Raw genomic sequence first — 11798 nt, forward strand, 5'->3', positions numbered from 1 at the left:
GAGAGAGAGGAGAGGGGAGAGAGAGAGGAGGGGGAGAGAGAGAGGAGAGGGGAGAGAGAGAGGAGAGGGGGGAGAGAGAGAGGAGAGGGGGCAGAGAGAGAGGGAGAGGGGGGAGAGAGAGGAGAGGGGGGAGAGAGAGGAGAGGGGGGAGAGAGAGGAGAGGGGGGAGAGAGAGGAGAGGGGGGAGAGAGGGGAGAGGGGGGAGAGAGAGGAGAGGGGGGAGAGAGAGGAGAGGGGAGAGAGAGGAGAGGGGAGAGAGAGGAGAGGGGGGGGAGAGAGAGAGAGAGAAATGAATGAATAAATGAATGAATGAATACAGGGCATGTCAGCCAGAAATAAAGATGTAAAATATAAATCTCAAACTAAAACACATGATTTTAAAAAATCTAACATATAAAAAGCATATCAAACCTAACACAAAATATACTCAAAGAAATCTATACCATGACATGTAACGATCTAATCTCTAAAACTAAACACATATTTAAAACAGGAAAGGGGAAGAATTACAAGTGCAAAGAAAATACTTTGACAATAGGTTTCTTTTTTTCATCAGCAACTACAGATGAAGCGTGTCTGCAACGCCAGTGGTCCTAGGGGAGACTGGGGGAGGGGGGCGCAGGGGCGCAGGGGCGCAGGGGCGCGGTGTGGATCCTAGGGGAGACTGGAGAGGGCGGGCCAGCGGGCGGGGGCGCAGGGGCGCGGTGTGGAGGGAGGTGGGGGCGGCATGGAGACAAGAGAATTCCCAGAAGTTCGTGGGCCAGCTGGCCGGGCCTACACAGCAGCCAACAACCAAGAAACCCTGTCTCAAACAAGAAGGCACAGACCAATACCGGAGATTGCCCTGGCTTTCCCTGGATGTGTGTATGCCCACGTTCACACACATGAACACACAGGTGCAAACACATCACACGTAAAAAGAAAAGAGCCGATGTGGTGGCGCAGGACTTTAGTCCCAGCACTCGGGAGGCAGAGGCAGGCGGATCTCTGTGAGTTCCAGGCCAGCCTGGTCTGCAAAGAGAGTTCCAGAACAGCCGGACTATTACACAGAGAAACCCTGTCTCAAAAAACAAACAAAATAAATCAAGAAAAGAAAGAAAGAAGGAAGGTATGAGGGAGGGCAGAGGGAGGGAGAGCGACCTGAAATAGTATATTGTCCTCTAGACACTGAGAAACAAAAACATTGTTAGAGAAAGAAAAACAGAGAGAATCTGCTGCCCACAAACCTACAACAAATGTCTTCCTCATCTCGGGTTTGCCAAGTCATGTATGACGGGGGCAGGGAAAGTCACGTGAGTGTTTGATATGTGTCTCCATATATGTAAAATAAGTATTTAAGAGCTGGTTACCGTGGTGCACACCTGTAATCCCAGCACTACAGAGAAACCCTGTCTCAAAACAAAACAAAAAACCAAGTATTTAAAATAGGAGTATTGTATTTGAAGAAAGATAATGAAAGTTTTTTACATTTCAATCAAATGGTCGGATGTCAACTCCAGTAAAGTGTAATAACTTACATCTGTGTGCAACTTCTAAAAAAAAAAAAGGACATGTACCCCAAAGCACTATAAATAATCAGAACTCTAAAATTATTAAGGAATCTCACAGGAAACTAAGAACCTAAGTTACCAGGCTAACCCTTCACATCACGACTCACTTCACGGCGAAACCCACCTGGCCAGACCTGGGACCCCCGCCTGTGAGTGGGGCTCACTCAGATCTGTCAGGACGTAGGCAAGCTCATAGACTCTAGCGGGGTACAAACTCCTGTGACTGTGGATGTCAGCCGAGCAATCTCGGTATTTTAAATGCCAATGTCTCATCCTTCTGTTTTATTTAATAAAACAGACAAGAGTCTCACTGTGTATCCCCGACTGGCCAGGCACTTGCTGGGTAAACCAGGCTGGCCTCAAACTCAGAGATCTACCTGCCTCTGCCCATGTGAGTGCACAAGCTCTCCGGTGCTCCAGTCTTAAGACGGCTCCCCGGCCGTACCCCTAATCATCCACAGCTCTTGTGCGTGTGTAACAGAGAGTGGACCTGGGGTGATTTTTTGTTTTGTTTTGTTTTCTTTAAGGCATGCACTGGTTTCTGTAACTTAAAAGGTTGGGGTTGTCCTGACTGCAGGTACAGCTAGATCAAAGGGTTCTAATGATGTCATCTCCTCCTCCCTCCTCCCCTCCTTCCCTCCCTGACTTCCTTTCTTTCCTCCCTCTCTTCCCCTCCTCTAAAATGGCAGGAGAAACCACATGGAGTTTCTTGACTTCCATTTCCACTAAAGCAGCAATGAGGTGCCAGACTTGCTTCTACTGGAGTCAGGGGGGAGGAAGGTAGACATTTCTCTGTGCTCCTGGCAGGGCTCCCTCCTCCTCCTCCTCCTCCTCCCCCTCCTCCTCCCCCTCCTCCTCCCCCTCCCCCCACCCTCATCCTCTCTGGCAGGCTCTGAGCAGGGAGAGAGCCAACTAGTCAGCAAGTTTGTCAGCCACAGTGGAAACAAAGGCTTCATTCTATTTCCATCAAAGTTGCAGAAGAGGCCTCTTCCATCCTGGCCACACGTCCACCTTGTACTAGGCAAGAGGGTGCGGCCCCTTCACTGCCTGTCTCGGTGTGTTGATGAGCAGGAGGCGGGCAGAACTACCAAGCAGTCAACACCACCACTAAGAGCAAAGGACACACAGAGGCCTCTGGCTGGCTGAGCAGATCCTCAGCCTCATCGTCCCCAACACAGGAATGAACGCTCTCCTTTAACCTCCTAAGCAGCTCTGAGGGACCTGTCATGGCTTAATATTGTCAAAAGCACTTAAAAGATCGTCTGACTTGGCCACGAATGATGGCCTTGATCACCAACGGATCAATGCTAGTCTGAGGCCAAACTGGTGCACGTGTGAGTTCCAGGCCAGCCAGGCCTACGCAGTGAGATCCTGTCTCAAACAAACAAAGCAAGACTCAAAATAAGTGTCATGGAACTGGAGTGAGCAGCATGGACAAAGGCTCCTGCAGAAAGAAAGGGGCATGCCCTAGGAGAGAGGGCAGAGGACGGAACATTAAGTTTGAATATTAAGAGGGTGACCTGATTTGTAACAAACCGGCAAAACAAGATATACTAGTTGAACTCCTTTTTGCTGTTTTGATTCATAGTTTAATAATCCCAAGACTGTTTTGAAGTGTCTTCTAAATCAGGAATGCAGATTGGTGTAGAACAAATCTTTAATACTGGTTACAAGACAAAGTTTACACCAAACTCTAGCCGTAGAGCGACCAGAATGCTTTCTGCTCTCCCAGAAGACCTGGGTTCGGTTCCCAGTGTCCGTGTTAGGTAGGACACAACTGCCTGTAATTCCAGCGTCAGGGGGTCCTGTGGGCCCCAGAAAACACACTCATCACACAGACACAAACTCACACACAGACAAGGACATGACTTTTGAAAACATTTTAGAACACTTTAACAAGAAGAACATTGTGAATAAGTGGACAGTGTGTTGACAATGGGTGTAGATAAGGCTGTCACAGGAACTGCAGCCTTGCACGTCAAAGGGAAGATGCTTAGGTAGAAACAGGACCGTGCAGCGCAGAGGCCCCGCCCACAGGGAAGAAGGAACAATCGCACCCTGCACTCGAACTCCCCAGGGTCTCACAGCACATCCACCCAGGCTCAGCTTTCAGCGGAAACAAAGATGGCTTGAAAACTTTGACAGGAAGCCATGGACCATCAATACAAAGGAACTGTGCACGGCACAACAGTAGCTAAGAGATGAGATCTGTTTTGGAAGCTGAAAGCAGGTGAGCCAGCAATAGTCAACCCAGCAGACCAGAGACAACCTCCAAAGGCAAATGCTGTGGCTGGAGAAATGGCTCATGGGTTAAGCGCACTGCCTGCTCCTTCCAGAGGACCCGAGTTTGATTCCCAGCACCCACATGATAACTAACAACCAGCAGTAAATCCAGTTCCAGGGGATCTTATGCCTTCTTTGACTTCTGTAGGCCCCACACATATGTTACACAGACATGCATTCAGGCAAAACACCCAGGTACATAAAATAAAGTATTTAAACATCAAGTGCTTGCAGCGTATGGTGGTCCAATAAGCATTTGTACTCAGAGCCAGCAATGGGCATAGCGTTATCACTTGAAGGTGGGACCATGTCGGTGCATATTGGGGCTGAAAATGTGCCTGAAAAGCAAATGTCCATCATATGTCCATAACATCCCACCTGGGCAGCCGATTCCTCCTCCTCTTCCTCCATGGAGGACTAGAAGTTTAACCTCTGATACAGGAATAATTCTGAGCTGGGGACATTAGCAGATGTGTCCTGTCGAACACGGAGAACCCAAGGAAAGCCACACACTGACTGCGTCCCCTGTCCTCTTCTTCCCAGTGCTGATGGTCAAGCTTCTGTGACCCAAACAGGCATCTAGAAAGTTCATCTCTGGAGAAACAAGGCGTCAGTGAAAAAAGACCTACTGATCCTGGCCACATGCCCAGTGACGGATCCCTGCACAGAAACCCCACATCTTACAGTCTCCTTTCTTTTTTGTTTTGTTTTGTTTTGTTTTGTTTTCCAAGACAGGGTTTCTCTGTGTAGCCTTGGCCATCCTGGACTCGCTTTTGTAGACCAGGCTGGCCTTGAACTCACAGCGATCCACCTGCCTCAGCCTCCCGAGTGCTGGGATTAAAGGTGTGTGCCACCACGGCCGGCCAGTGCTTCATTTTTAAACACATTTTAAACACAAAGCAACTAAGACTCACCAGACAGTAGAAAGACCCAGAAAGGACTCACAGGAAGCAGGAGTCAATTTTAACCATAACTGCTACTTTTTTTTTTTTTCTGAGACAAGTTTTCTCTGTGTAGCCTTGGCTGTCCTGGAATTCTTTTGTAGACCAGGCTGGCCTCGAACTCACAGAGATCTGCCTGCCTCTGCCTCACAAATGCTGGGATTAAAAGCGTGCACCACCATTCCTGGTTGTAAAAATTATTTATCTTTGTTTTATGTGCATTGGTATTTTGCCTGTGTCTGTGTGAGGGTGTCGGGTCCCCTGGAACTGCAGCTACAGACAGGTGTGAGCTGTTACGTGGGTGCTGGGAATCGAACCCAGGTCCTCTGGAGGAGCAGCCAGTGCTCTTAACAGCTGAGCCATCTCTCCAGCCCTCAGCCACAGCTACTCTATTCAGAACTGGTGGGGGAGAATCAGCATATTCCTGACAGAGCAGTGGGGTTTAAAATAGTGCAGCAGAAGGCAGAGGAGACGTCATGATGGAACCAACACAAACCGAGAGGAAAGGCCAGCAAAGGCAGGTGGACATTAAAGGAAACACGTGCGGCACAGGAAGTGTGCCACGTGTCCAAGCGGCTGCACCTTAAGGCTTCCTTGTTAAAAAGCCTTACACACACTTTCACCTATGCACACCTACCTTGCAAATCCTGAGGGAATTTTACTTTTCTCTCACAGTCCCCTTCTTATACAAAATTGCCAATAAAACATGGCTTGAAGAAAGGCCCATTCACGTAGGGAAAAAGAAAATCTCAAAATGTCCCGCCTTAAGCAGTTCTCTCAAAGAAGTTACTGAAGTCAATGCCGATGCCAAGCTCCAGGTGCTATGGGCGCCTGAGGATCACAGATATATATTGTTCTACATATCCATTAATAAGTCATCATACTTTGTGTGGGCCAATAAATTTCATCATAAAAATTTAAGCATGCCATTTGTACGTAGGCTGGAGAGACGGCTCAGGAGTCAAGAACATCTGTTGCCCTTCCAGACGAATCAGGTTCCATTCCCAAAACCCACACAGGGGCTCATAAACGTACAGTTAGCCTCGGGAACTGCAGTCCCGGGGGATCTGATGTCGTCGTCTGGCCTCTGTGGACACCAGGCACACGTGTAGCACATAGACATGCTCTACAAAACTTATAGAGACCTATTAAATTTTATTTGCTTGAGACCCCACACACCGAAAGGGGAAGTCTTGGGCAAAGTGTCTTTAAACAAGATCACCTTAAAAAAATCAGAATCAGTAGAGTTCCCACTATGTTGTACGCTGATGTAAAAAAAAAAAAAAAAACAAAACTTAAAAACGAGCAACTTAGAAATCAGCTTGGGAGCAGATGGATTCATCGTAGTGATGGGGGAAAAGAACTGAAGAGCCTCGGGCGGAGTGAATGGTGAGAGGCAAGCTCTCGGAACACCGGCTAAGCTCTTTGACCTTTGCGGTGTGTGATTTTGACAGAATCCTTTCTTTGAGCTCCAGTGTCTGAGTATGAAGCCAGGATAATAATTACTTCTCAGAAATGTGTAGGAGTGAATTAGACACATTAATTTTCTTAGTTCAAACACATCCTCCTCAGTGTCCTTTGGAGAAGGCAGTGTGTGGTTTGGTTTGTTTGTGTTTAAGACAGGGCCTCAAGCCTAGGCTGGCCTTGAACTCCTGATCTTCCAGCCTCTGCCTCCCGCATCCTAGGGTTCCAGGCACCCACCAGCACACCCTGCCTTGTTCAGCTTACAGACACTGGGAGAAGACCGCTAAGGACAGAGAGCTTGGTCTTGGGAAAGCATTGACTTAACTGCTAATGAGCTAAGCAGGTGGAACATATTTAACTGACCTTGAAGACCATCTTGGTTTTGGAGAGCAGGGCAGACCTTTAAAAAAGAAGACTTTAAAAGGTAAGGTTTTTTTTTTAACATAATAAAACAATATTAGGACTTGAGTATAGTTCAGTCGCAGAGTACATGTTTAGTGTTCAGGAGGCTTGGGGTTAGGTCCCCAGCATACACACACACACACACTCACACACACACATCCCACACACCTACACACACACACCACACACACATATACACACACTCACACATCCCACACACCTACACACACACCACACACATACACACATATATATACACACACATATCACACACACATGCACATACACAAATGCACACACATACACACACGCACACACACACACACACCACATATATACATATACACACATACACACACACATACACATACACACACACACACACAGAGCCTTCAAGTATGCCATTACTAAGGAGACGGTCTAGAAATAAAGCAGACAAGGGAAGCAGTTCAGGACGAGGCTTCCGCGGTGTGGGGACATGGCTGTTACAGAACAAGTCAGCCACAGGAATGGTTGAGAATATTTTAAGGATATAGATGGCAGCTGGGCTTGGTGTCCCTCCCTTGCTGCCAACCTCACAGGAAACAAACCAACAGGAGAAAACACAAGCCACCAGAAAGATTGCAAATGCCGCACCTCACTTCCTGTCTACTGCTTCCCTTGGGTCTCCCCAGTCTGCCCTGCTACCCAAGGCCACGTTTCTCTGCCTTCCCTGTATTGTTACCTGGCCCTGGAGTCTTTAAGACATTATTTTATAATTGCCATGTCTGCCACCTCATAAAAATGCAATACCTTCATACGAGGTTCCATACCCTTTGGGGGGCCACAAGCCACTGGAACAGCCAAGTTGTCTCCATGCTGCGCCCTCTGATGGGACTGCATCCCTGAGAGCCGTTCTACACATTCTAGAATTTTCTCCCTACAGCAGCGGTCCTGAACCTGTGGGCTGAGACCTCTTGGGGTCCTGAATGACCCTTTCACGGGGGCCACCTAAGACCAGCAGAAAACACAGACATTTACCGTGACAATTCATAACAGTAGCACAATTATAGTTATGAAAAGGAGAGAAGCCGGGCGTGGTGGCGCACGCCTTTAATCCCAGCACTCAGGAGGCAGAGGCAGGTGGATCGCTGTGAGTTCGAGGCCAGCCTGGTCTACAAAGCGAGTCCAGGACAGCCAAGGCTATACAGAGAGACCCTGTCTTGAAAAACCAAAATATAAAAAATAAATAAATTTTTAAAAATTAAAGAAAGAAAGAAAAAAGAAAAGAAAAGAAAAAGAAAGAAAAGGAGATAAAATTTTATGGTTGGTGTCACCACAACATGAGGAACTGTATTAAAGGGTGGCGGCATTAGGAAGCAACGGTGAGAGCCGCTCGTCGACAGGGTCTCCTACCTGTTCTTCAGGGTCTTAGGCTCCCAGCCCTCCTGCCTGCCCTCCTGCCTGCCCTCCTGCCTGCCCTCCTGCCTGCCCTCCTGCCTGCCCTCCTGCCTGCCCTCCTGCCTGCTCTCCCCACCTTCTCTCATTTCCCCATCACGCCACAGACTCGTCCACCTGCGTCACCCAGAGACTCGTCCACTTGCGCTCCAGGTGGGAACAGGCTAGCTGCGTCAGCAAAGCCAGGCGCTGAAATAAACTTTGCCCCTATTCTGTGGAGGAGGCATGATGGAAAAATGTAACATGTATGTTTTATAGCATGTGTGATGGTTATGTGTATGTTAATCAAAATAATTAACTTGTGCAGGGCAGTGATGGCACACGCCTGTAATCCCATCACTTCAGAGGCAGAGGCAGGCAGACCTCTGTGAGTTCCAGGCCAGCCTGGTCTACAGAGTGAGTTCCAGGGCAGCCAGGGCAACACAGAGAGACCTTGTCTCAAAAAATATCAAGATAATAATAATAATAGGGGCTGGAGAGATGGCTCAGAGGTTAAGAGCACCGCCTGCTCTTCCAGAGGTCCTGAGTTCAATTCCCAGCAACCACGTGGTGGCTCACAACCATCTATAATGGGATCTGATGCCCTCTTCTGGCCTGCAGGTACATCTACAGACAGAGCACTGTGTACATAATAATAAATAAATAAACCTTAAAAAAAATAATAATAACAACAACTACTACATTATTGGTCTACAGAGTGAGTTCCAGGACAGCCAAGGCTACACAGAGAAACCCTGTCTCAGAAAATACCAAGATAATAATAATTAATAATAATAATAATGTCTACACCTCATCTAGTTACCATTTTATTCTATTTGTACCTATTATTGTTTTTATTTAGTATGCTTATCTTATAGTGAATGCTTATTTGTTATGAGAACACTTGAATCCTCTTAGTGAATTTCAGATACACACTATTATGAACTGTGCCATGTCCTTGATTCTCACTCAATGAGGTCCTGTCTACTTTGACCAATATTTCCCCTTTTCTTCCAAACCCCAAGTGCTGGTTAGCTTTTGTCAAGATGCTACAAAGTAGCCATGTGGGAAGGGGAAACTGCAATTAAAGAATTACCTCCACCAGATCGTTCTGTGGGCATTTTCCTCTTCCTTTCCTTTTTTCTTATTCTTTGAGACAGGGTTTCTCTGGAGATCTCTGTCTGTCCTTGAATTCGCTCTATAGACTAGGCTAGCTTCGAACTCACAGAGGTCTGCTTGCCTCTGGGGCGTTTCCTTCCTTGCTGATTTGAGGTGGGAGGACTCAACCCACCCTAAGCAATGCCTGCCGCCGCTGGTCAGGTGGGCATGGCTTCTATGCCTACCGAGCTGAGTAAACCATGGTAGTGAGTCAGGGAGCAGCTTTCCTCCAGGCTTCCAGCCTCTGCTCCTGTGTGAGCTCCCGTCTTGAACTCCCCCCAATGGTGCATATGAGGTCCCCCCCGCCCCCCACAAAAACCCAAACAAACAAAAACCCAACCCAACCCAAAACCAAAACCAAACCCTTTCTTCCCCAAGTTGCTTTGGGTCAGTGTTCCATCACATCAACAGTGACTCAAACAAGGACATGCAAGCTCCCAGTAACCACTGTTTTCCTGTTAGCAGTTCAGCCTTTCTTAGGTTCCATATAAGGTGGAAAATACCTAAGTGTCAATCTCTGTCTTACACACACACACACACACACACACACACACACACACACACACACACACAAACCACGCAAATTAACCAACCAAGTTTTAAAAATGAATGAATCAGATGTGTTGGAATAGAGCTCCAGAGATTTCTGGGAGATGAGTCAGGCCACACATACACCCTTTCTCTTTGAGACAGGTTTTACTATACAGCCTAGGCTGGCACTGACCTCACAGAGCCATGCCTGCCTCTGCCTCCTAAGAACTGGGACTAAAGTTGTAAACCAACCATGCTCTATAGGAAACCTTCGGGAGGGGGGGGAATACATACATACACACACACACACACACACACACACACACACACACACACACACACACACATACAGCATAGCACAGGATTTTTCAGATAATTAAAACCAGCCATCCTGAACAAACCTTCCTGGTCTCTTCTCTGAGGCTTGAGTGTCCCCGCCCGCCCTGTGTGTCCTTCAGAGGCACACAGTCACTGTCCCTGCTCCCTCCTTTGTCATGCCCACTTCTCCACATCATACAGAGTCCATGGTAGAAGAAAAGGAAAGATGCAAGATGCCAGCCAATGGTTTTCTTTTCCACTATTATGTCCTTTTTGAGAGTCTCAGAAGGTCTCCAGCAAGGTCTGCGCTAGGGAAGATCCATATGACCCCAAAGGAGACCCCTCCAGGACCAGAACTCAGCTCCAAGCCTGAGGGCACAGGAAGCTGAAGATGGCCAGAACCATGGCACATGCCCCTAGCACCTTGTCTAAATTTGTGTGAAGCCAGAATTTGTAAGCTCTAGTTTGTGTCACTTGTGGCCTATGCAAGGCATCCCCAAGCACTAGGAAATGACTATTAGATTTCACAGGACAAAGTCCCTCCTGTCATACCACAAGACACCAGATACCAATGACCACACTCAGCCTGACCTTCCTCCAACAGAGACAGGTCGGCATCCTAATTAGTAATTAGGAAAGTAAACGTTTCACTTTGTCTGCCTTGAAATCATATCCTAAGATCGCATGCTTAAAATTACATGGTTAACAATGACTTTCTTATGAGTACATGCCTCAAGAAACAAACATGAGTCAGTATAGCCCCATGCCATACACGAGCTCCAAACAATAGCACAGCAAAGACAATAGGGTCAACGTAAAAAAAAAAAGAAAGAAAGAAAGAAAGAAAAAGAAAAAGAAAAGAAAAAGTGCCTGCAAAGTGAGGCCTATTGGCATGGGAGAAAGGAAAAGAATGGAATTGTTATGTTCAGGAAAGGTTTTAAGAAGCACTTTTGGCTACGGAATGCAGAGGCTCCCTGCTCGTCCACATTCCCCGTGGCATAACCCAGTGAAAGAAACTTTAATCCAGAAACTTTAAAAGTCGCAGAGACAAGTGATGGGGATGCAGAAGTTGGCTTCTGGCACCGACAGCAGGCGCTGGAAGTCTGGACCAAGAGAGGCAAGCTCTGGAGTGTGCCCCTGCACCAGCGTGAACTCCCCGCTACAAAAGGGCCGGAGGAAACCAGGGCCTGGTCCTTTTTGTGTCTCATGTAGGTACACAACAGCACCAGAGGGCAGATTTTAAAATGACGCTGAATTTTCCCTGTTAAGAAAATAGGGAAAAGCTGGGCGTGGTGGCGCATGCCTTTAATCCCAGCACTCAGGAGGCAGAGGCGGGCGGATCACTGTGAGTTCGAGGCCAGCCTGGTCTACAAAGTGAGTCCAGGACAGCCAAGGCTACACAGAGAAACCCTGTCTCAAAAAAACAAAAACAAAAAGAAAAAAAAAAGAAAGAAAAGGAAAAAAAATAGGGAAAGGAGCTGGGTGTGGTGGCGCATGCCACTAATCCCAGCACTCGGGAGGCAGAGGCAGGTGGATCGCTGTGAGTTCGAGGCCAGTTGGGTCTACATAGTAAAACTCTCTCTCTCAATCTCTCTCTCTCTCTCTCTCTCTCTCTCTCTCTCTCTCCCTCTCTCTCTCTCCCCGTCAAATAAATTTTTATAAAATAATAAATAAATAAATAATAATGAGGGGGAGAGAGGGAAGCATCTGAGAGAATTGTGTGAGGAAACCTGCA

Source organism: Acomys minous (assembly GCF_964271855.1).
Source record: "Acomys minous genome assembly, chromosome: 16".
NCBI lineage: Eukaryota > Metazoa > Chordata > Mammalia > Rodentia > Muridae > Acomys > Acomys minous.